At 39.7% G+C, this 27,185-nt stretch overlaps 1 protein-coding gene across 2 annotated transcripts in view; it reads right to left on the minus strand.

Annotated features, from left to right (window-relative positions):
• The window catches only part of LOC118636462 (putative G antigen family E member 3), a 70,242-nt gene that overhangs the window by 22,053 nt on the left and 21,004 nt on the right, over nucleotides 1-27,185 (minus strand). The window contains exon 1 of one of the 2 annotated variants that reach the window (XM_036271565.1): nucleotides 8,497-8,582. The exons of the other annotated variant lie outside the window; for it this stretch is intronic. The gene's annotated coding sequence lies outside the window, so the exon portion shown is untranslated. Of the gene's footprint in view, nucleotides 1-8,496; nucleotides 8,583-27,185 lie in introns of those variants that run through there. 2 annotated transcript variants of the gene reach the window in all.

The following is a 27,185-nucleotide window of genomic DNA, read 5'->3' on the forward strand; positions in this document are numbered from 1 at the left end:
GTTGTTTGCAAGAAGCCCACCTCACAACAAAAGACTCACATAGGATGAAAGTGAAGGGATGGAGAAAAATCTTTCAAACAAACGAAAAGCAAAAAAAAAGCTGGGGTAGCAATACTCACATCTGATCAAGTAGATTTCAAAATGAAGGCCATAACTAGAGACAAAGAAGGCCACTACATAATATTGAAAGGATCTATCCAACAGGAAAACATAACCTTGGTAAACATATATACACCCAATTTAGGAGCACCAACATATATTAAATATCTTCTGGAGCACTTCAAAGTAGAAATAGATAGCAATACAATCATAGCAGGGGACTTCAAAACCCCGCTGACATCACTGGATAGATCTTCTAGACAAAAAATTAACAAGGAAACACAGAATATAAATGAAGTGCTAGATCAAATGGATTTCATAAATATCTACAGAGAATTACATCCAAAAACTGCAGAATTCACATTCTTCTCAAGTGAACATGGGATATTCTTAAACATAGACCACTGGTTAGGGCACAAACTAAGTCTCTATAAGGTCATGAAGATTGAAATCATATCAAGCATCTTCTCAGATCACAATGGCATGAAAGTAGAAATCAAGTGCAACAACAACTTGCAAAGACATTTGAAAACATGGAGGCTAAATAGCATGTTATGGAACAATGAATGGGTTACCATGGAGATCAGGGAAGAAATTAAAAACTTTCTGGAAACCAATGAAAATGAACACACAACAACACAAAATCTATGGGATTCAGCAAAGCAGTCCTGAAAGGGAAGTTCATAGCACTACAGGCCTACCTCAAGAAGCAAGAAAAAATTCTAATAGACTATTTAACCTCACAACTTAAAGAACTAGAAAGCAAACAAAAAGAAAACCCCAGAGCAAGTAGAAGGAAGGAAATAGTAAAAATCAGAGCAGAGCCCTGGCCGGTTTGGCTCAGCGGTTAGAGCGTCGGCCTGCGGTCCTGAGAGACCCAGGTTCGGTTCCCGCTAAGGGTGCGTACCTCGGCTGCAGTTTGTCCCCGGCCCTGGTCGGTTGTGCGGGTGGCAGCCACTCGATGTGTTCCTTTCACATCGATGTTTATCTCTCTCTCTCTGTTCCTCTCTCTCCCTCCCATTCTACCTGAACAAAAAATGGAAAAAAGTCCTCAGGTGAGGATAAAAAAAAAAAAATCAGAGCAGAAACAAATGACATGGACACCAAAAAAACAATTCAAAGGATCAATAAACAAAGAGCTTGTTCTTTGAAAACATAATCAAGATTGACGGACCATTAGCTACACTCACCAAGAAACAAAGAGAGAGAAACCAAATACACAAAATCAGAAATGAAAGAGGAGAAATAATAACTGACACCACAGAAATATAAAGTATTGTTAACAGATATTATGAATAATTATACAGCAACAAATTTGACAATCTAAGCAAATGGACAAATTTCCAGAAACACAGTCTCCAAAAATTGAACTGGGAAGAGATAGAAAACTTAAACAGACCAATAACAGCTAAGGAAATTGAAGACATAATCAAGACTCTCCCAGCAAACAAAAGCCCAGGTCCGGATGGCTTCACGGGGAAATTTTACCAATAATATATCAGACAAGGGGTTAATTTCCAATATATATAGAGTGCTCATACAACTCAACAAAATGAGGACAAAGAACCCAATTAAAAAATGCATAGAGGAACTAAATAGACACCTCCCCAAACAGGACATACAAATGGCCAAGAGACATATGAAGAAATGCTCAACATCACTAATCATCAGATAGATGCAAATTAAAACAACAATGAGGTATCACCTCACACCTGTCAGAATGGCCACCATCAACAAATCATCGAACAAGTGTTGGCAAGGGTGTGGACAAAAGGGAACTCTAGTACACTGCTGGTGGGAATGCAGACTGGTGCAGCCACTATGGAAAACAATATGGTGTTACCTTAAAAAATTAAAAATCGAACTTCCATTTGACCCAGTGATTTCACTTCTAGGAATATACCCTAAGAAGCCTGAAACACCAATCAGAAAGAATATATGTATCCCCATGTTCGTAGCAGCACTATATACAATAGCTAAGATCTGGAAACAGCCCAAGTGTCCATCAGTAGACAAATGGATAAAAAAACTGTGGTACATATACACAATGGAGTACTGTGCAGTTGTAAGAAAGAAGGATCTCTTATCCTTTGAGATGACACGGAGGGACCTGGAGAATATTATCCTAAGCGATACAAGCCAAACAGAGAAAGACAAGTATCATATGATCTCACTCATTTATGGGATATAATGAACATAACAATCTGAGGAATTGGGTAGACCCAGAGACATGGAAGTAGGGTGCAGACTGACAACCCTCAGAAGAGAGGGTGGTGGGGGGAGGGAAGAGATAAACCACAGAACTTATATTGATGTATTCATAACCAATGGACATGGACAACAAAGTCGGGGATGGGGCGGAGGGTGTCAATGGGGTAAAAAAGGAGAAACATTTGTAACAAAAATAAAATTAAAAATAAAATAAATATTAAAAAAATAAAAATAAATAAATTAAATAAAAAAATGTTCATAGAATGAAAAAAAAGAATTACAAAGATAGAAAATTATGTTCAGATAAAAATATTTTAAAAAATTGTAATTTTGAGGACTTCCGGTCAAGATGGCGGCGTAGGTAAACGCAGTATCACATCCTCCCACAACCACATCAAAGTTACAACTAAACTACAGAACAGCTATCATTCAAAACTGCCTGAAATCCAGCTGAATGGAAGTCCTACAACTTCGGAATTAAAGCAGCTACATCCAGACTGGTAGGAGGGGCGGAGGCGCGAGGGGCGAGAAGGGCTGGTCCCACACGCAGGTGTGGCGGATAAAAATCAGGAGGGACACCTGGGCTGAGAAGGTCCCCCCTGAGGATTGAGGGGTCCCCGTCCCACACCAGATGCCCCGTTCAGGGTGCCAGTGCCAGGAAGAGAAGTCCCCATAACTTCTGGCTGGAGAAACCAGCGGAAACTGAGGCTCAGGGAGGCTGAAGCGGCTGGAGCCCCAGGCAGCTCCTTAAAGGGCCCGCGCACGGACTTGTCGGACTCTCTCCCTCTAAGCTTGGAGGGGAGGCAGCTCGAGGGGCACCAGAGACACACAGGGAAGAACTGAGCTGTTTGGCAGTGGAGCGAGGGCTGGAGAGGGGGCTTTCTCCAGGACAAACGTGCTGTCAGAGGCCATTGTTCCTTTGGTGAGGCCTTCCCTGGGGCGGCAGACAGCTGCAGTATCTGGGACTCCAGCAACCTGGCTCACACTGGTAGCCCCGCCCTGGTGACTCCCTGAGGCCCCGCCCCACCCAACTTTCAGGCCCACCCAAGCTGTTGCCACTTGCTTAACCATAGGATTGGCCTGTCTTGGATCCTGCTTCAGGTTTTTCCTAAATTCTTTCAAACGAACAGCATCTGGTCTCAGCTAGCCCAATACCGCTCGTTAAGTAATTCACAGAAACAAACACAGGGAGGCAGCCAAAATTAGGGGACAAAGAAACAGGTCCCAAATGAAAGAACAGAACAAAACCCCAAGAAAAGAACTAAGTGAAATGGAGATAAGCAACCTAACAGATGCTGAGTTCAAAATACTACTTATAAGGATGCTCAATGAACTTAGTGAGAACCTCAGTGAACTTAGTGAGGACCTCAAGAGCATAAAAAAGGACCAGTCAGAATTGCAGGAGGCATTAACTGAAATAAAGAATAATTTACACAGCTTCAATACTAGAGTACGTAAATCCAAGAAGCAAACCATCGATTTGGAATATAAGGAAGCAAAAAATGCCCAATCAGAACAGCAAAAAGAAAAAAGAATCCAAAAAAATGAAGATAGTGTAAGGAGCCTCTGGGACAACTTCAAGTGTGCCAACATTCGCATCTTGGGGGTGCCAGAAGGAGAAGAACGAGAACAAGAAATCAAAAACCTGTTTGAAACAATAATGGCAGAAAACTTTCCTAACTTGGTGAAGGAACAGACATACAAGTCCAGGAAGCACAGAGAGTCCCAAACAAGATGAACCCCAAGAGGCCCACACCAAGACACATCATCATCAAAATGCAAAAGGTTCAAGACAAAGAGAGAATCTTAAAAGCAACAAGAGAAAGGCAGCTAGTTACCTACAAGGGAGTACCCATAAGGCTGTCAGCTGATTTCTCAAAAGAAACTTTGCAGGCCAGAAGGGAGTGGCAAGAAATATTCAGAGTGATGAAAAGCAAGAACCTACAACCAAGATTATACTATCCTGCAAAGCTGTCATTTAGAATCGATGGCCATATAAAGAATTTCCCAGACAAGAAAAAGTTAAAGGAGTTCATCACCACCAAACTGTTATTATATGAAATGATGAAGGGTCTTTTTGAAGAAAAAGATAAAATATATGAACAAAGAAAATGGCAATGAATACATATCTATCAACAATGGAATCTACAAACAAAATGAACAGGTAGATCAGAAACATTCCCATAGATACAGAGAACATTTTGTTGGTTGCAAGATGGGAGGGCGTTGGGAGAATGGGTGAAAAAGGTGAAGGAATTAAGAAGTACAAATTCATTGCTAGACTGACAAACTTCAAAGGGAAAGGGGTTGGGGTGGTGGGAAGAAATAAACCAAAGATCTTATATGCATAACCAATGGACACAGACAATAGTGTGGGAAAAGGCGGGAGGGGGGCGGGAGTGGGGAGGAGGGGGTCAATGGGGCAAAAATGTGAAACATCTGTAATACATTCTACATTCAACAATAAAGATTTTTTTTAATTGTATTTTTACCCTTAACTTTTCCATTTTAATTATAATATGTCTTGGTGTGGGTGTAATTGGGGTTATCTTCTTTGGAAAACTCCGTGCTTTCTGTACATAAATGTCTGCCCCCCCCCCCCCCGCCCCCGCAGATTAGGAATTTTGTCAACCATTCTTCAAATATTCTTTCTGCTCCTTTCTCTCTCTCTTCTCTTTCTGGAGTCTGTATAATGTAAATGTCAGGAAACAGTGTTATCCTAGAGATCTCCTACACTATCCTCATTTTTTAAAAATTAAAAAAAATTTTTTTCTATTTAGATTGAGCGATTTCCACTATTCTGTTTTCCAGGTGGCTAATTCATTCTTTTGTATTAACTAATCTGTTATCAATTCCTTCTAATGTACTCATTTCAATTATTGTATTCTTTACCTCTGATTGGTTCCTTGTTATATTTTCTATCTCTTTGTTGAAGTTCTCTCTGAGTTCCTCTATTCTACTCTCAAGATTACTGAGTATCCTTATGACCATTTCTTTGAATTCTTTATCAGGCAAATTACTGATCTCCATTTGATTGTGATTTTTCTCTGGAGTTTTTTTCCTGTTTCTTCATTTGGGGCATATTCTTCTGTAACCCATTTTGCTTGACTTTCTGTGTTTGTTCCTATGAGTTGGATGGAATAGCTATCTCTCTCCTTCTTGAAAAACTGTGTTTTGGTTTTTTTTGGTATAGACTGTGTATAGAGTAGTTTTGACAAGCTGGTTGTATTTGGGATGTGTGTGTGCAGCGTCTGGTGTGTTGTCTGGCCCGAGGAGTGGGTTCTGGGTGGGGCAGCTTGATGTGTGACTGCTTCCTTGCCCTTCTTACCTGGATGAGGTTACCTGGTGCAGACCAGGATTCATTTGGGCTTGGAGTACCCCCTTGTTTTAATTGTCTGTTGTCAGAGCAGGGTGTGGGTGGAGCTGCTGTACATATTTGCATCTCAATGCAATATTAGCTCCACCTATTCTCCAGGTGGGGCTGTCTTGTGTGTGAGCACAGCTACACTTTGCTAGTTCTGCAACCTCTCTGTGTGGTTCAGCTCCTCAAATGCTCAACGATGCCCCACTCACTCCAAGCCCTGCATTTGTTCCCTGTTTCCTAATTCTGTTGTTAGAGGAGGGTCAGGGCAGAGCTGCTCATCAGGCTTGGTATACCTTGTTACATTAATTGTCTGCTGTCACAGCAAGACCTTGGGGAGACCGCTCTGCATGCTTGTGTATCAAGACCACACTAGCTTTGCCTTGTCTCTGGATGGTGCAGCCTTGTGTGCACTCACAGTACTACTTTGTTAGTCCTGCACTCTCTCTGGGTGGGGCTGGCCTGGGCACCTGCATAGCAGTACTCCACTCACTCTGCATGGGGCAGCCCTGTATATGGGTACTGGAAAGTTTTGCTAACTTGGTACTTTCTTTGGTTAGGGCAACCCCACCTGCACGTACAGCAGTGCCCCACTATGTTAGTACTTTCTCTGGATAGTGGCAGTCCTGCATGTGAGTACAGAAGCATTTTGCTATCTCCTCACTCTCTCCAGGAGGGGCAGCGAAATGTGAGTACACAGTAGTACCCAACTATCTCTGCACTTTCTTTGGGCAGAGTAGTCCTATAGGCGGGTACTGCATATTTTGCCTTCTCTGCACTGTCTCCAGGCAGGAGAGCCCTGCATGCAAGCACAGCCCTATAGGTGTGTGAAGCAGCACCCTGCCATACTCACTGGATCAATCTCCAAGTGGAGGGGCCTGTTGCATGCATGCTATGGTGCTTTCCTGTTTCTGCTGGATCTAGCTCCAGGAGGAGTGTCTGGGGTTCCCTACAGAACCCTGCAAGTCAGCCAGATAATTTGGATAGGGCTCCCACCATCTATCCATGTTCAGGGGAAAGGTCAACAATGACACTCACTGATTCCTCTGGTCCTGACTTGTTTCCTCAGATTCCAGAGGGCTCATGTGTTTCCCCAATCTTTTCTATGTATCTCTATCTCTTACTTGTGCAGAAGCTGTTCAGGTGACTCACAGCTGTCTCTCAAGAGGAATTCCTCTAAATATAGGTGTACATTCAATGTCTTCTTGAAAGGGGGTGAACTCAGTTGTTTACCTATGATACCATCTTGGACTCACCTTCACAGACATGTTTAAATAAGTATTAATAATTGTGGGAAACAAAATATATGATAAAACATGTCTAATAATATTTTATATATTTCAGTGATGTTTTTCAATTACATCAATATGGAAAATGTAGGTTTCCACATTGAATTAATTCTACATCACTGCGTGACCAATTTATCATGTACATCATGGCTTCAAACAACACTAAGTTCCTATCTCACAGGTTTTCTGTGTCAGAAGTCCAGGTAGGTTTGGCTGGGTCTTCTGCCTAGAGTTTTACAAGGCCAAAATCAAGATGTCCACAGAGCTATGCCCCTTACTGGAGGCTCTGAGAAAGAACCTGTTTCCAGACTCATTTATGTTGTTAGTAGATATCAGTTCCTTGCAGTTACAGAACTGAGGTCCCCATTTCCTTGCTGGATGTCAGCTGAGGGCCATTTTTTTTTATCCTAGGGGCTGCCTGCATTCCTTCTCATGCTTCCCATGTGACTTTCTCCAGCAACAGTGGATCAAGTCCCTCTGTGACACTGTGAACCTTTCTGCCTTCCCCTTCTGCCACATCTCTTTGACTGACTTTTCTGGCCTTTCTCTTCTGCTTTTAAGGGCTCATGTTATTACAGTGGGCCCACTCAGATAATCCAAGGTAGTTCAATCATTCATTCATTTATTTAAAATCCTCACCTGAGGATATTTTTCCCATTTATCTTTAGATAGAGTGGAAGGGAGCGGGGAAGAGAGAGAGAGATAGAAACATTGATGTGAGAAAGACTCATCGATTGGTTGCCTCCCACAAGACCCCCACCAGGGCCAGGGACAAACTGAAACCGAGGTATGTACCCTTGGCTAGAATCAAACCGGCGACTCTTTGGTCCAAGGGCCGATGCTCTAACCACTGAGCATAACTGGCCAGGGCCAAAGTAATTTTTAAAATACGTTTTTATTGATTTTTTTTTCTTTTAGAGAGAGAGGACGGGAGAGAGAGATAGAAACATTGGTATGAAAGAGATACATTGATAGGCTGCCTCCTGCACGCCTCCCACTAGGAATCGAGCCTGCAACCCAGGCATGTGCCCTGATCAGGAATCAAACAGGGGCCTCTCAGTTCATGGGACGACACTCATTCCACTGAGCTACACTGGCTGGGCCAAGATAATCTATTTTAAGGTCAACTGAATTACAGCTACAAAGTACCTTCACAGAAGCACCTAGATATATGTTCGATTGAATAACTGGGGGAAGGAAATTTAGGAAAAAATCTTTAGAATTTCGCCTACTACACATATACTATTTATTTACCAAAATCATTTTTTATCTATTTTGAAGAATGGTGGTGAATTTGATGGCACTGTACTAAGGAATGATCTTTGACACTGATTCAAACTCAGTTCCTGAGTGCCACAGAAAGTCTAAAGATCCTGTTTCTACAACCAGAAAAAAAAATTCCACACAGAATTTTAAATAATAAATATTAGATTGGAGACAGGTCATCTAAGAAATATACTTGTTTACTTAGAAAGCCTCACTAATGGTTAGCAATAAAGATTACATTCACATATGATATTATAGAAACACTCTTACCTGGCCTGTTTTTGGAGATCCCCTTTCTCTTTCTCTCTCCCTCTCTCTCTGGATCACCTTTATGATGTTCAATGTCAAGTGGTGCCTCAGATCTTCTGGCCACAAAATTAAGTATTGCCCGTGGAGAAGATAGAATTTAGACCACTAAGAGCAAAAGTCTTCCTGAGATCTTAGAGAAGCTGCATCCACCAGCAAGCCATCCCCTAGGGAGTGGTGATTGACTGTGGAAAGTGATTCTTGAGAAAAAGCAGGACTTTCTAAAGGACTGGAGGTTTACAAATGAGATAAACAGAGTCCTAAATTTCCTCCCTTTGGTCTGGGGTGAATAGAGAAGGACTGTTCAGGGGCTTAATGGTGATCAGCTTCTTGGTGTTACAAGCCGGTTAGAATTTTTTTCTTTTCATGTGAAATAAAGGACTAATCCCTGATTCCGAACCCTGAAATTAACACCACCCCATCCCCTACCTTTCGCAGGCTAGTGGCACAACTGAAGGGCCCTCCCCTAGACCCCAGATTTTAGCTGTTTACTGGGCCAAGTGATACCTGATGACAAAAGAAGAGTTTCCAAGGCACTAGAGATGATGTAACAGTGGAGTGATTGAGAAACAGGTCATAAACTCCATCCCTCTGGTGGTGGGGGTGGGGCTGTGGGGAAAGGAGGGTGGGCCCAAGCAGGAGGAGATGGTGGTTAGAAGGATTTAAAGGAGACAGAAATCTCTATGTGACTGACTGGTGATGTCATTTATTTTAGTGTACACATCAAAGAATAAAATTTGTATTCACTTATTTACATCTGTTTCCAATAAGAATACAAACACATGTTGAAAAATTCAATGTATGTTGTATGTATACTCAAACACATAAACGGATTTATTTTCCTTTTGCCTAGGGGATAACCGTACTTGAACAGTCATTTAACATTTAAAAATGGAGCGTTAGTTTACTCTAAATGGTCACAGCAGATGTAAGTGATTATTGCAAACTAGTGTTGCTGCACAAAGTAACAGATGCAGTAAGTGTTGGAGCCTAGATTCAAGATCATCTTTGACTTTAACCACTATGCCATGCTGCCATCCACTGATGACTCTCAGATCCACATCTTCAGCTCAGTCTCTCTCCTTTATGACAGTCCTGAGTATCCAGTGACTTCCTACACATCTTTATCTGATGGTCCCATAGACACCTGACACTCAACATGCACACACCTAAATTTTTCCTCTCCCACCATGGCAAATGTGTACCTTCTCTGATGTCAGTAACTCTGAAAGATACCGTCATCTATCCAGCTGCTCCAGCCATCTCAGAATCTTCCACTACTCTCCCCATCCCTAACACATTCATTCAATCAATAACCAGGTCCTGAGAATAAACCTCTACCCCTCTCTAGCCCCTTCCTACAACTGCCTAACTTTTACTGACCTTAGGCAAGTTTTTCTGGCTAAGCTCTCAGGGTCCATGGAATGACCTGGTGATAAAGACCTCTTCTCAGATTGTGGCACTTCTTGTTTTATTAATATGGTCTCCAATACACTGAACTCCATAAAAGTGGGAACTGTGAATTTCAAGAGATTTACACATTACCTGGCACCCCATTTTGAATAAATTGTGTCAGAATTGAAGATCAGATGTTAGGATGGGGATAGTGGGCAGATATAAAAACACCAATTTCTTAATCTTCCAATGAATGTTATATCTGGATGAAAGGCAAAAGAAAGGAATGTGAAACTTTTACTGAATGAAATGTGATGGAAACTCTTTATATCTTCCCCAACTGGACTAATATATTATTCAGAATATACTCAGTAGAAACAGAGTCTGAAAGAACATGTAGTTTCTAGTAGACAGGTCTTTGGTCTTAATAGGAAGAATCAGCTCCTCAATTTGCTCTGCACATGACTGCTATTGAGAATATATCCTGGAAATGTGCAATAAAGAAGAAAGAACAACAATATGGAAGTAGCATAGTTCCGTTGTGATGTCACCAGAACAGTGACCTAAACTGGTTTTTACTTTTTATTACATCCAGGACTTATTTTACAACTGGAAGTTTGTACCTTTTGATCACCTTCACCCATTTACCTTTACCCCACCCCAATTCCTGCCTCTGGCAACCACCAATCTCTTCTTGGTGTCCATGAGTTTGTTTTTGCTTCTTTTCCTTTTGATACCACATGTTACTGGGATCATCCGGTATTTTCGTTTCTCTCTCTGATTTATTTCTTTTAGCATAATGCCCTAAAGATCCATTTATGTTGTTACAAATATCAAGGTATCCTTCTTTTTTATGGCTGAATAATATTTAATTATGTATATTTTCTTTATTCATTCATCCATGAATGGACACTTGGTTTGTTTCCATGTCTTGGCTATTGTAAATAATGCTGCAATGAACATAGGGGTGCAGATATCTTTTTGACTTAGTGTCTGCATTTCCTTTCCATAAGTACCCAGAAGTTGAATTGTTGGATCATAAGGTAGTTCTATTTTTAATATTTTGAAGAATCTCCATACTGTTTTTCCTAGTGACTGCACCAATTTATATTCCAACCAACGACAGGAGCACAAGGGTTTCTTTTTCTCCATGTCCTCTGAAATACTTGTTATCTCTTGTCTTTTTGATAATAGCCATTGTAACAGGTGTGAGGTGATATCTCATTGTGGTTTTCACTTGAAATTTCCTGGTTATTAGTGATGTTGAGTACCTTTTCATGTAAATGTTGACCATATGTGTTTCTTCTGTGGAGAAATATTTGTTGAGGTCCTCTGTCCATTTTAAATTAGATTGTTTGGGGTTTTATTTGTTTTGTTTTTGCTCTTGAGGCCTATGAGTTCTTTGCAAATATTAGATATTAACCCTGGATCAGATATATAATTGACAAATATTTGCCCTATTTTATAGCTCACCTATTTATTGAGTTGATGGTTTACTTTGCTGTGAATTAAACAGTTAGAAACACCCTACTCATGGACTATTTGTTAAATGAGTTAATTTGTCATCATGTGTTAAACCAGTTTAATCAGGATGTTCTGTTTTGGTAAAGAAAAATGGCTCATCTGAGAACTCTCCCTGTGCCAGCAGTTTGTTTTCTGTTCATTCTGAGATACCAAGAAGACAGGAATCAGCTACCTACTGGCTGCTGGGGTGCTCCTCAGAGATTATGAAAAGGCCTCACACATCCCATTGGTACCCTCAGAAGGTTCAATAAACACGTGGTGGCAATAGTGACAGTTCCTCCAATAGCTGGCAAATCAAGTCATGCCGTTGCTAGCACAATCAATTGCAGATGGACCTGTGAGCAGGGGCCTTCATTCACTGACAGTTTATCATTTTAATTCCTATGAGCACAGTACACCAAAGAATGATAGGGTATATAGATAAAAAAGAAAGAAAGAGCCCTGGCCGGTTTTGCTCAGTGGTTAGAGTGTCAGCCAACAGACCAGAAAGGCCCGGGTTCGGTTCCTGCTAAGGGCACGTACCTTGGTTGCAGTTTGTTCCCAGCCCTAGTTGGGGTCATGTGGGTGGCAACCACTCGATGTGTCTCTCTCACGTCAATGTTTCTCTCTCTCTTTTCCTCTTTCTCTCCCACTCTATCTCAAGATAAATATGCAAAAATGTCCTCGGGTGAAGAAAGGAAGGAAGGAAGAAAGGGAGGGAGAGAGGGAAGGAAGAAAGGAAGGAAGGAAGGAAGGAAGGAAGGAAGGAAGGAAGGAAGGAAGGAAGGAAGGAAGGAAGGAAGAAAGAAAATGCTAGAAATAGCACCAACCCTGCCTGTTCACACAATGCCCTCACCACAAGCCAAGGACAGACTAGAACCCCAACAGTCTGGAATCCTTTCCCTCCCCAGTGATTGTGGCTTAACCGGGCACAGTGTGACTGCCTCATTATGGACCAATGCTGGGCTATGTGTGTCTTTCACCCCAGGGAAAACAGAAGAACTAGCATTAGGTCTCAGGTTTCACACAGCTACAACACTCAGCTGGTGGGTCACCAGCTACAATAGTTCCAGGCTATAATTAGGGCTGGCCTCCCACAATTCATCTTTCAAAAAATACCTATGTCTTCTCTGGTCAAGTAGGAGTGGACGAGGGTGCTATATTTCAGGCAAATGAGGAAAATTAAAATTGCTGTTAATGTAAAAAGTAAGGTCATTCTAAGAAGGATTGTACAAAACAGAAATGGGATTTAGAAAAATAAACAGAAGTAAGCATAGGGCTGCACTGAGAATTATAAGAGCATTTCCACTTCTCTTTATCAATATTTTAGGAGAAATTGAAATTACCATAAAAGTACAAACTACCAAGGCATGTAGATACTGGGGTTACTTTTATTTTATTTTGTTATTTTATATTTTATTTATTTATCATTTAATTTAATTTAATTTAATTTAATTTAATTTAATTTAATTTATCTCTTCCTTCCCCTACCACTCCCATCCCTCTGAGGTTTGTCAGTCTGTTTCCTACTTCCATCATCCTGGATCTCTTTTGATTGACAGCTTATTTTGTTCATTATGTTCCACAAATAAGTGAAATCATGTGGAACTTGTCTTTCTCTAACTGGCTTATTTTACTTAGCACAATACTCTCCAGGTTCCTCCATGTTGTCTCAAAGGGTAAGATATCCCTCCTTCTTACAGCTGCATATTATTCCATTGTGTAAAAGTACCAAAGGCTTTTTTTTTTTTTTATCCACTCATCTATTGATGGTCACTTGGGCTGTCTCCAGATCTTAGCTATTGTAAATAGCGCTGTTATGAACATAGGGGTGCATATATTCTTCCTGATTTGGTGTTTCAGGATATATTCCAAGAAGTGGGATCACTGGGTCAAATGGCAGTTCTATTTTTAATTTTTTGAGGAAACACTATATTGTTTTCCATAGTGGCTGCACCAGTCTGCATTCCCACCTGCAGTGTGCTAGGGTACACTTTTCTCCACATCCTCGCCAGCATTTGTTGTTTGAGGATTTGTTGATGGCCACCATTCTGGTAGGTGTGAGGTGATTTCTCATAGTCATTTTAATTTCCATCTCTCTGATGATTAGAGATAATGAATATTTTTTCATATGTCTCTTGCTCATCTGTATGTCCTGTTTGGAGAAGTGTCTATTCAGGTCCTCCGTCCATTTTCTAGTTGGATTTTTTGTCTTCCTTTTGTTGAGTTGTATGAGTACTCTATATATTTTGGATATTAACCCCTTATCCGATGTATCCTTGGCAAATATGTTCTCCCAGAGAGTGGGTTCCCTTTTCATTTTGATGCTGGTTTCTTTTGCCATGCAGAAAATTTTAAGTTTGATGTAGTCCCATTTATTCATTTTTTTCTTTGTTTCTCTTGCCTTAGGTGATGTATCAGTAAAAATTCCACTGCATATGATGTCTAAAATTTTTTTTGCCGCCCTGGACGGTTTGGCTCAGCGGTTAGAGGGTTGGCCTAACCGCTAACCGGTCTACAGAGACCCGGGTTCGGTTCCCGCTAAGGGCATGTACTTTGGCTGCAGTTTGTCCCCGGCCCTGGTCAGGTCGTGTGGGTGGCGGCCACTCGATGTGTCCCTTTCACGTCCATGTTTCTCTCTCTCTCTTCCTCTCTCTCCCTCCCACTCTACCTGAATAAAATATCGAAAAACTTAATGGTGAGCCCACTTAACGGTGAGCCCTGGCCGGTTCGGCTCAGCGGTTGGAGCGTCGGCCTGCAGACCCGAGAAAGCATGTACCAAAAAATAAAATAAAATAAAATAAAATAAAATTTTTTTTGCCTACATTGTCTTCCAGGATTTTTATGGTTTTGTGGGTTACATTTAAGTCTTTTATCCATTTTGAGTTTATTCTTGTGTATAGTGTAAGTTGGTGGTTAGTTTCATATTTTTTCATATAGCTGTCCAATTTTCACAGCACCATTTATTGTCTTTTCTCCACTGTATGTTCTTGCCTCCTTTGTCGAATATTAATTGTGCATATTGTCTTGTGTCGATAATTGGGTTCTCTCTTCTGTTACATTGATCTATATGTCGGTTCTGGTGCCAGTACCTGGCTGTTTTAATTACAATGGCTTATTGTGATCCCTCTCACTTTGTTCTTCTTTTGTTTTTATCCTCACCTGAGAACACTTCGGTGGTGTTTTTTTTTTGTTTGTTTTTTTTTTTGCGTTTATCTTCAGATAGAGTGGGAGAGAGAGAAGGAGGAAGTGAGAGACAGAAGCATTGATGTAAGAGTGGTTGCCACCCACACAACCCCAACCAGGGCTGGGGACACACTGCAACAAAGGTACATGCCCTTAGTGGGAACTGAACCTGGGACTCTGGTCCACGGGCTGACGCTCTAACCACTGAGAAAACCGGCCAGGGCTTGTTCTTTTTCAAAATTGCTGTGGCTATTCAGGGTCTATATAAACTTTTGGAGTGTGTTCTAGATCTGTGAAATATTCCATTGGTACATTAATAGGGATTGCATTAAATATGTAGATTGCTTTGGGTAGTACAAACATTTTAATGATGTTGATTTTCTGACTATGAAAATGGTATATGTTTCCAATATTTTATATCTTCTTCTATTTCTTTTTTTCAATGTCCTGTAGTTTTCTGAGAATAGGTCTCTTACCTCCTTGGTTAAGTTTATTCCTAGGTATTTTATTTTATTTTTGTTGCAATGGTAAATGGGATTTTTTTCTCCCATTTCTGAGTGTTCATTATTGGTGTATAAGAATGCCATCGATATCTGGATGTTAATTTTGTGTCCTGCTACTTTGCCAAATTCATTTATAAATCCAGTAGATTTTTTTTATGGAGTCTTTAGAGTTTTCTATGTACAATATCATATCACCAGCAAATAGTGACAGTTTCACTTTCTTCTTTCCCATTTGGATCCCTTTTATTTTTTTTTCATGTCGAATTGCTCTGGCTAAGACTTCCAATACTATGTTAAATAAGAGTGGCGAAAGTGGGCATCCCTGTCTTGTTCCTGTTCTTAAGAGAAATGATTTTAGTTTTTGCTTATTGAGTATGATGTTCACTGTAAATTTTTCATTAATGGCCTTTATTATGTGGAGATAAGATCCATCTATTCCCACATTGCTGAGCGTTTTTATTAGATATGGGTGCTGGATTTTGTCAAATGCTTTTTCAGCATCTAATGATATGATCATATGGTTTTTATCATTCATTTTGTTTATGTGGTATACCACACTTATTGATTTGCGAATATTGTACCAGCCTTGCATCCCTGGGATGAATCTCCTTTGTTCATGGTGAATAATTTATAATGTATAGCTGGATCCGATTTGCTAATATTTTGTTATGGATTTTGGCATCTATGCTCATCAGGGATATTGGCCTGTAGTTTTCTTTCTTTGTAGTGTCTTTTTCTGGTTTTGGAATTAGAATTATGCTGGCCTCGTAAAACAAGTTTGGAAGTCTTCCTTCTTGAATAGTTTGTGGGGGTTGGGTGTTAGTTCTTTGAATGTTCTTTTAAACTCCCCCATGAAGCCATCCAGGTACAGGCTTTTGTTTGCTGGGAATTTATTTTTATTTATTTATTTATTTTTAAATCCTCACCCAAGAATATTTTTCTATTTATCTTCAGATTAAGTGGGAGGGAGAGAAAGGGAGAGAGAGAGAAACATCAACGTGAGAGGGACACATTGACTGGTTGCCCCACACACAACCCTGGCCAGGGTCAGGGACAAACCGCAACCGGGATAAGTGCCCTTCACCAGAATCGAACCCGCGACTCACTGATTCACGGGCTGACCCTCTACTGCTGAGCCAAGTTGGCCAGGGCTGTTTTCTGGGAGTTTATTGATTACATCTTCATTTTCCTTATTTGTTATTCATCTGTCCAAGTGTTCTGTCTCTTCCCTGTTCAGTTTGGGGAGATTGTAATTTTATTTTATTTTTTTGTTTGTTAATCCTCATCCAAGAACATTTTTCCATTGGTTTTCGATAGAGTGGAAGGAAGGGAGGGAAAGAGTGAGACAGAGAGAAACATCAATGTGATAGAGCCGTATCAACTGGTTGCCTCCTGCATGACCCGAACAGGGCCAGGGATGAACCGCCCTTGACTAGAATTGAACCTGCGATTCATTGGTCCATGGGCTAGCACTCTAACCACGGAGCCAAACCGACCAGGGCGAGACTGTATAATTTTGGAAATTTGTTCATTTTGCCTAAATTGTCCAATTTGTTGGCATATAATTGTTCATAATATTTTAAAACAATTCTCTGGTGTCAGTTGTTATTTCTCCTCTTTTGTTTCTGATTTTGTTTATTTGGGTCCTCTCTTTGTTTCTTGGTGAGTCTGGCTAAGGGTCCATCGATCGTGTTTATCTTTTCAAAGCACCAGCTCATTTATTTCATTGATCTTTTGATTGTGTGTGTGTGTGTGTGTGTGTGTGTGTGTGTGTGTGTCTATGTCGTTTATTTCTGCTCTGACCTTTACTATTTCTTTCCTTCTATTTGCTATGCGTTTTTCTTTTTGTTTACTTTCTAGTTCTTTAAGTTGTATGGTTAGAGAGTCAATTAGAAATTTTTCTTATTTCTTGAGGTAAGCCTATAGTGCTATGAACTTCCCTCTCAGAACTGCTTTCACTATGTCCCATAGATTTTGTGTTGTTGTGTGTTCATTTCATTGGTTTCCAGATAGCTTTTTATTTATTCCTTGATCTCCTTGGGAACCCATTCATTGTTTAATACCATGCTATTTAGCCTCCATGTGTTTGAAGGTTTTTGAGTATTTTTACTATAATTGATTTCTAGTTTCATGTCATTGTGATCTGAGAAGATGCTTGATATGATATCAATCTTCTTGGACTTGTAGACACACAGTTTGTGTCCTATCTTTGAGAATGCCCTGTGTGCACTTGAGAACAATGTGAATTCTGCAGTTTTGGGGTGCAATTCTCTGTAAATATCTATTAAATCCATTTTATCTATTGCATCATTTAGAGTCTCTGTTCCCTTGTTAATTTTTTTTTGTCTAGAGGATCTACGCAGTGATGTCAGTGGGGTGTTGGAGTCCCCTGCTATGATTGTATTGCTGTTGATTTCTCCTTTGAAGTCGTGCAGGTTTTTAATATATTTTGGTGCTCCTATATTGGGTGCATATATGTTTACCAAGGTTATATCCTCCAGTTAAACAGATTCTTTCAATATTATGCAGTGGCCTTCTTTGTCTCTAGTTATCGCCTTCATTTTGAAGTCTATTTTATCAGATTTGAGTGTTGCTACCCCAGCTTTTTTCCCTTTCTGGTTGCTTGGAAAATTTTTTCCATCCCTTCACTTTCAACCTGTGTGAGTTTTCGTTGTGAGGTGGGTCTCTTGTGAGAAACATATATGTGTGTCATGCTTTTTTATCCATTCAGCTGTGTCATTTGTGTGGAGCATTTAATCCATTCACATTTAAGGTAATTATTGATGTGCACTTATTTATTGCCATTTTTATTTAATATGGTCATGTTTTTCTCCCTATTTCTTCTGCTTATTACAGCAGTCCTTTTAACATTTCTTTCAGTGCTGGTTGGTGCTAATATATTCCCTTAGCCTTATTTTGTCTGAGAAGCTCTTTATTTCACCTTCTATTTTGAATAATAGCCTTGCTGAATAGAGTAGTCTTGGATTTAGATTCTTGTTTTACATTACCTTGAATACTTCATGCCATTCCTTTCTGGCCTGTCATGTTTCTGTTGAGAACTCAGCTGATAGCCTTATGGGGGCTCCTTTGTATCTAACCTGTTGTTTATCTCTTGTCACCTTTAGGATTCTCTCTTTGTCTTTAATTTTTGGCATTTTAATTATGATGTGTCTTGGTGTGGGCCTCTTTGGGTTCTTACTTTGGTCTCTCTGTGTTTCTTGAACTTGTATGCCTTTTTCCTTCACCAATTGAGGGTAGTTTCCTATCACTATTTCTTCAAATATATTTTCTCGCCCTTGCTCATGTTCTTCTTCTTCTGGAACTCCTATGATGTGGATGTTGTTACGTTTCACATGGTCCCACAGTTCTCTTAAGCTGTCTTCCTGTTTTTCAATTGTTTTTTCTTTTTGGTTCTCTGATTGGGTGATTTTTTCTTCCCTGTATTCTAATACAATGATCCGATCCTCGGCTTCCTCTACTCGATGGTTATTCCTTCCAATGTGTTCTTTATTTCTGCTATGTCATCTTCATTTCTGCTTGGTGATTTTTTATTTCCAATTCATTGATTTTCATTGTTTCTATATCTTTACTCATGCTGTTGTGTTTTTACTCACACTGTTGAGCTTCTTCATAATCATTACCCTGAACTCTACCTCTGATAACTTGCTTAATTCCATTTCAATTATTCCTTCTACTATGGAATTCTCTTGTTTGTTCATTTGGGATTTGTTTCTTTGTTTCACCATTTTGGCTGTCTCAGTGGGTTTTGTAGCCTGACAAATTTTTCCTGTGGGTGTTGGTGTTCTGCTGATTGTGGCTGCCTCTACTGGGTTTGGATGACTGTGGGGATGGCCCAAGTTAAACACCAATGTCAAGTCTTACTTTCCTGGGTAGATTTGCAGACCAAACAAAGATTCAGTTATCTTATAGCTTTTGCTTGCATACTGTTAGTCTCAGTTACTTGATGAGCCTCGAGTTTTAGCCCTCAGCTGAATGAAAAATCCCTCAGGTGAACAGGGTAAGAGGATTTCCAGTGGGTGGGGCCACTGCTTTCCCCTGGGTTAAAGTTGCTTTGATAAGAAAGTGGTTTCTGTGGTGTGGACCTGGGGGTCCTGGCCTCTACCTTCACAGCTGAGTCCCCAGAGCCACAGGGTGGTGTTAAAATCCCAAGGGAGGAGCAGTTGCTTCTCCTCCAGGCTAAAACAGAGGGCTGCCTGACAGAGGTGGCTACTGAAGCCATGGGGAATGAGCTCAGCATAGGAACTCAGGCCTCAGCCTTCACAGCTCAGTCCTCAGAGCCAGGACCCCCACCACTGAGATCCCCATCCAAATTTTAACAAGCTTCTTTTTGCCCCCTCCTTACTTGCTGATAGACTCTAGCTGTTAATGAGCCTCACTTTGCATTTCTCCAGCCCAGTAGTGTTAAATTCTTGAGGGAGGGGCTGTTGCTTCTCCCCAGGGCTCTAGAAGGGGCTCTTTAAGTAAGATGGTTACTGTCCTATGAAGGTATGATTCAGCATAAAAGTCCCAGTGTCCTCTTAGCTACTGGGGTTACTTTATCTGTTCTTAACCCTACCCAATAAAATCACCCTCTCCCTCAGAGTAAAGCTTCTGTACAAATTGTAGGGGTAACTAACCAATCAATGTCAGTTTTTAAGTCAGAACCCATTATTTCCTTCCACCTAGGGGATATGTTATAGGGCAACATATATTTTTAGTAGTCAAATCTGTCCCAATTCACCTGATATTACAAGATTTTCTTGAAATGTATTTAAAAATAAATGAATCAGGCACTGAAACAAATGAGAAAATAATGATTTTAAAGGAACCTCAAGAAGAGGAAACTAGTCTTGAGACTGAATGTTTGCTACAAAATGTTCCTATGAAACTCTGGGCTCTTTCCAGTATGAATATTGGCAAAATTAAGTGAGCCACTCCAGTTAAAACAACTTTTGACAGTACTTTACCTCTACTTAATATTTGTCAATATCCTTTAAGACCTGATACACTGGCCAGAATCAACCCATTATATAAGAATACTTAAAGAGAGGGCTTATCATTTCATGCACGAGCCCCTGTAATACTCCTATCCTTCCAGTAAATAAACCCAATGGGACAGGGTGGGTATTTGTACAGAATCTCAGAGCTGTAAACAAAATATTTGTTCCTAGATATCCTGTGGTTCCAAATCCACATACTCTATTATCTGCCATTCCTATGTACTGCTAATAGTTTCTTTTTTTAAATTTTTATTTTTAAATTTATTTTTTTTGTTACAGATGTTTCTCCTTTTTTACCCCCTTGGCACCCCCCTCCCCACCCCACACCCGCCCCATCCCCGGCTTTGTTGTCCATGTCTATTGGTTATGTATACATGCATATAAGTTCTGTGGTTTATCTCTTCCCATCCCCCCACCCCCTCTTCTGACGGATGTCAGTCTGTGCCCTACTTTCATGTTTCTGGGTCTACCGTATTCCTCCGACTGTTATGTTCATTATATTCCATATATAAGTGAGATCATGTGGTATTTGTCTTTTTCTGCTTGGCTTATTTCACTTAGGATAATACTTTCCAGGTCCTTCCATGTCGTCTCAAAGGATAAGAGATCTTTCTTTCTTACAGCTGCATAGTACTCCATTGTGTATATGTACCACTGCTATTTTATCCATTCTTCTACTGATGAACACTTGGGCTGTTTCCAGATCTTAGCTATTGTAAATAGTGCTGCTATGAACATGGGGGTACATATATTCTTTCTGATTGGTGTTTCAGGCTTCTTAGGGTATATTCCTAGAAGTGGGATCACTGGGTCAAATGGAAGTTCAATTTTTAATTTTTTGAGGTAACACCATATTGTTTTCCATAGTGGCTGCACCAGCCTGCATTCCCACCAGCAGTGCACTAGAGTCCCCTTTTCTCCACATCCTCGGCAACACTTGTTGTTTAATAGTTTCTGGTAATAGATTTATGTAGTGAGTTTCTTTAGCATTCCTGTAGAAAAGGAAAGTCAATATCTTTTTGTCTTTACCTGGGAAGGTCACCAATTCACTTGGACCACAATTCCTCAGGGTTATAGAAATAGTTCCACATATTTCTCTCAAATACTAAAGGCTGATTTAAATGAGATTCTCAGAGATTCTACTCTGATCCAATATGTGTATGATTTACTTTTATGCTCCAGGGCATTGTTAGACTCCCCAAAAGACACGATTTATCTATTACAACAGGTAGTCATTAAAGGGCATAAAGTATCAAAAGACAAGCTTCAATTCTATTTTTCCCAAGTAAAATACATTGGTAATGTTATATCTAAAGATGGGTTACTAGTTAAACCTAAAAGATTCAAAAAACTTCTAGCCTTCCCTCCTCCAAAAATTAAGAAACAATTTAGGGGAGGGCTAACTGGATACTGTCACAACTGGTTTTCAAAGTGTTCATTAATGGCTCAACATCTATGTGTTTTATTAAAATCAGATCAGCTTGATTCAATCCAATGGACCCCCAAAGAAAACCAGCTATAGACATTCTAAAGGAAGAATTGTCTAAAGCTCCTGTTTTGGGACACACTAATTATAAACTTCCTTTCCTTCTTTTCTCACATGAAAGTAAAGGAAATTATTTAGGAGTTTTAACTCAGAAACATGGAGGTCATCATAGACCTATAGGATGTTATAGCCAACAATTACACTCAGTGGCAAAAGTACTCCCTCCCTGTATGAAGGTGATCTCTGCTACAGCCATGTTATGCAAGCAAACAGAGGAGATAGCTATGGACTCTCTCTTAGCCATTTATGTTCCTTATTCTGTTGATTCTTTACTGAACTCTCATCACAATCAACACTTCTCTGTCAGTGAATGGTTTTTTATGAAGTACTCCTGCTTTCTGCACCTAATAATACTTTAGTTCTATGTAACAGTCTTTTTTTTTTTTTTAATTACATTTGACATTCAATATTATATTAGTTTCAGGTATATAGCACAGTGGTTAGACATTTATATAACTTACAAAGTGATCCCCCTTGTAAGTCTAGTACCCACCTGGTATCATACTTGTTATTGCAATATTATTGACTATATTCCCTATGCTGTACTTTACATCCCCATGACCATTTTGTAACTGCCAATTTGTATTTCTTAACCCCTTCACCTTTTTCACCCAGAACCCAACCCCCCTCCCATCTGGCAACCATCAATTTGTTCTCTGTATCTATGATACTGTTTCTGTTATGTCTGTTTGTTTATTTTGTGTTTTAGATTCCACATGTAAGTATAATCATATGATATTTGTCTTTGTCTGACTTGTTTCACTTACCATAATACCCTTTACATTCATCCATGTTGTCACAAATGGTAAGATTTCATTCTTTTCTATAGCCAAGTAATATTCTATTGTACATATGCACCACACCTTCTTTATCCAGTCATGTATTAATGGACATTTAGGTTGCTTCCATATCTTGGCTATTGTAAATAATGCTGCAGTGAAAATAAGGATGAATACTGTATATCTTTTCAAATTAATGTTTTGGATTTCTTCAGATAAATATACAGAAGAGAGATTTCTGGGTCATATGGTAAATTTAGTCTTAATTTTTTAAAGACCCCCCCCCCCCATGTAATTTTCCATAGTGGCTGCACTAATTTGCAACCTTACCAATGGTGCAAAAGGGTTTTCTTTTCTCTACATTCTCGCTAACAGTTGTTTCAATCTCTTGAAAATCTTCCCTTATACAATGTGGAAAGCTGCTTTATTTTTCCAAATAACCACCTGGAAATACAGAAAGCAAGAACATCTAATCAGAGATTAAAAAGTAGTAAGCTCTAAATTAAGTCTCTGATCAGAACTGAGGGAGAAACATATGAATTTCCAATTAAGGAAGTGAAGTTTGGAATCAACCTTGTCTTTTTTGGCTGTATTCTATCTTCCACAGGATGAGACTCTGTTTCAGACCTATGGAAACCTGCTCCCTTCTCCAGCACCTTAGGTAATAACCTGCATTCCTTTCTGTCTTAAATAACCATTTCACATTGTTCTAGTTATGAGATTTTCATGTGGGGAGGCTTGGGGTGGAGGGACTCATTTTTTTCCCATTGATTTTTGGTTTTTTACCTTTTTAAAAATTTATTTAATTAATTTATTTATTTTTGTTACAGATGTTTCTCCTTTTCCCCCACTGATTCCCCTCTTCCCCTCCCTCTCCGCCCTGTCCCCAGCTTTGTTGTCCATGTCCATTGTTCATGCATACATGCATATAAGTTCTGTGGTTTATCTCTCCCCCCCCACCGCCTCTTACGGGGATTGTCAGTCTGTACCTCACTTCTACATCTCTGGGACTACCCCATTCCTCAGACTGTTATGTTCATTATATTCCACAAATAAGTGAGATCATATCATGCTTGTCTTTCTCTGATTGGCTTGTTTTGCTTAGGATAATACTCGCCAGGTCCCTCCATGTCGTCTCAAAGGATAAGAGATCTTTCTTTCTTATAGCTGCATAGTACTCCATTGTGCATATGTACCACCGCTTTTTTATCCATTCTTCTACTGATGAACACTTGGGCTGTTTCCAGATCTTAGCTATTGTAAATAGTGCTGCTATGAACATGGGGATACATATATTCTTTCTGATTGGTGTTTCAGGCTTCTTAGGGTATATTTCTAGAAGTGGGATCACTGGGTCAAATGGAAGTTCAGTTTTTAATTTTATGAGGTAACACCATATTGTTTTCCATAATAACCATTTTCCATGGTTGAAAAAAATCTTTCTCTTTCCGTGTTTCCAAAATTGATGAAATACAATATTCAGCATTGAATCTTCATGGCTTTGCCTGACCTATCTTACATATATAGCAAAGATATATTGTCCCAGAGCATAAAAACCTCCCAGTTGAAAGACAAAGGAGGATTTTAAATATTGGTATCAGAAAAATACCAGTTTTGTAAGGCATCATCCAACTCACTAATAAATTCATGCACAGTAAAATTTACTTCACATGATTCAAGATTATCTATGAATTTTTGTCATTTTATTTCACTTTGATCTACTATGTACTAATGGTAAGGATTAAAATATCACAATCTAGAGGTTTTTAAATACTTAGGACATACTAGCCAAAGGAAGTGCAATAGATAATGCAATTGCTGTTGAAATACATATTTTTGTTTTTTTAGAAGTGAAAAGGGATGATCAATGAAGGATATTCATTAATATATATTATTACTCTCTTACACTTCTGCATCCATCATAGTGTGGAAATGAGGAACGGTGTGATATTTTGAAACTTGAGCAATCTTATATATTTTTTAAGAATACAGTTTTGCTAGCATTACCCCTGCCATAGGTCAGGTCTCTCTCTGAGTGGGTCATTCTTTCTGAGACTTTACGTAGAGTAGGAAGCCTACTTTCCAAATAGCACAGTCATCAACCCATGCATCTTCCAGGCCAACAAGTTGCTTTTATGAATGAACAACTACAACATACATCTCATGACAGTGCTGTGTCTCTGCCTTGTGAAAAGGAAGGAGCCAGGAGATACACACATTATTTGTGCAAACTCCCAACACCCAATTGAGCCATATTTGCCATTTCTGGGATGACTCCTTGAGAATTTTAACATTTTTGTGACAACATCAGCCTATCCATGAAAGAAAAAGGTTTTCAGCTGTATCTGCCCTTTCTATATTCATCCCGTCACAAAATGTATTGTTTGTGCCCTCTTCTGTGACCAGTATCAGTGATTAGGAAGTTAAATAATTGTGTGATGCTTACAAGACTAATGCTTCTCACAAGACTAATTTCTTCCCCCAACACATCTGAGGAATAAGATACCTCCACATCAGTAATAGTGGTCCACTAATATAGTCCTTCTGGTAGGTGCATGAACAGAATTCCATGACTTGATGTGTCAGAATCACATTAGTGAAGGGAACATTCAAGAAAAGGACATGGTGTGTTTACTTAAAGAAAGCCCCTCTGGAATGCAGACTGGTGCAGCCACTATGGAAAACAATATGGTGTTACCTCAAAAAATTAAAAATTGAACTTCCATTTGACCCAGTGATCCCACTTCTAGGAATATACCCTAAGAAGCCTGAAACATCAGTCAGAAAGAATATAAGTACCCCCATGTTTGTAGCAGCATTATTTACAATAGCTAAGATCTGGAAACAGCCCAAGTGTCCATCAGTAGATGAGTGGATAAAAAAGCGGTGGCACATATACACAATGGAGTACTATGCAGCTGTTAGAAAGAAAGATCTCTTATCCTTTGAGATGACATGGAAGGACCTGGAGAGTATTATCCTAAGCAAAACAAGCCAAACAGAGAAAGACAAGTATCATATAATCTCACTTATTTGTGGATTATAATGAACATAACAGTCTGAGGAATGAGGTAGTCCCAGAAGTGTAGAAGTGGGGTACAGACTGACAATCCCCAGAAGAGGGGGTCGAGGTGCGGGGAGAGATAAACCACAGAACTTATATGCATGTATGCATGAACAGTGGACATGGACAACAAAGCTGGGGACAGGGCAGGGAGGGAGGGAGAGGGGGGAATCAGTGGGAGAAAAAGGAGAAACATCTGTAACAAAAATAAATTAATTAATTTAAAAAAAAGGAAAATGGTCATGTGTAAATGCTGTGCTGCTGATCCTTCTTTCCTTCCTTCCCTCTTTCTCTCCTTTGTTCTCATCTTCATTCTCTTTTTCCTCTCTCCTTCCCTCTCTCTTCTTCCTTCTTTGTTTCTTTCAACTATATTCAATGTTTATATAATTACATATATAAGAAAACCAAACTTCTACAGTCTGATGGCAAAACAATACAGTAAATATATGACAAATCTCCTCAGCGAGTTCTGTGAACTCCCACACTCACTGGACAAGATCAAGGGAGCACTTGTCCCTCCCCACAGGAACAAAGAAGTAAGTTTGCTGGAGCACAGATGAAGCAGGTGGATTTCCTGCAGCTCTTCTGTGCAAAACATAAATGACCTTTAGTGTAGAAATGGTAACACAATTCTGGTAAGTGAAAGCTACCACCCTAACTCAAGCCCTCTCACCATTTCTTCTTTTGACAGTAAAATCACCTCTTACCTGTTTTGCCTCAATCCCTCCAACTCGCCCCCAGCCATCTGTTCTGAAAAAGAGTTCGGTTTACACAATTGCCATCTCTGTCTTTATACAATAAATGGATTTTAAAATAACCCTTATGCCTGGATGACATGCAGGCCTACTGATTCAGAATCTTCAAAGATGAGTCTCCAGGAATTTTTCCCTTTTAAAATGCTCAGTGGTTGAGGAGAAGAGATAAACAGAGCACACTCCCAAGAACCTCTTTGCTCTTCTAGGAAGAACAAGGTATCAACCAAGGACCTAGTGGGCATACAGAACACCTAAGAGGCCAGGGTTGAGGCATCTGGGCACCATAAAGCTTGGTTTTCAAAAGTAAGCAATGGAGCTATGATGAGGATTAAGCAAATTAATTCATTTAAAGCACTTAGTACAGGGTCTGGCCACTAGGATATGTTCAGTGATTATCAGCTACAATTAGATTAGCATGGTCCCTGCCCCTTAAGGAGCCAGGCAGTGTAATGCCTGCCTCTCCAACAGGACCCCAATTGAACTTCTAGGCAGTGGCCTACCATGGTGGGATTTGTAGAACACTAACCAGACACCACTGCCTCAAAATCCCTTCCCCAATTCCAGATGTCACAATGCCATATTAGAAGTTAGAAATATATTCCTCATAGGATGAATGGCAAACAGTAGCAGTTGTTCTGAGGACCCCACCTACTGCATGCAGAGCAGACATCACAAATGAGGAACTCTGTCCCACCAAGCTAGCATTATTCCCTGGCAGGACATCTAGATTGTTGTGTGTATCAATAACTAATTCATTTTCATTGCTGGGTCACATTCCTTGCGGATGTACTACAGTTTGTTTAACCATTCACCCATTAAAGATATTGAACTCTAACTGTAATTGTTTCCATTTTTTTTATATTACAAATAAAGATGCTATGAATGTTCATGTAAAAATAGATAAATAAAACATTCGATAGAA

The sequence above is a fragment of the Molossus molossus genome, unplaced genomic scaffold, assembly GCF_014108415.1.
Source record: "Molossus molossus isolate mMolMol1 unplaced genomic scaffold, mMolMol1.p scaffold_m16_p_2, whole genome shotgun sequence".
NCBI lineage: Eukaryota > Metazoa > Chordata > Mammalia > Chiroptera > Molossidae > Molossus > Molossus molossus.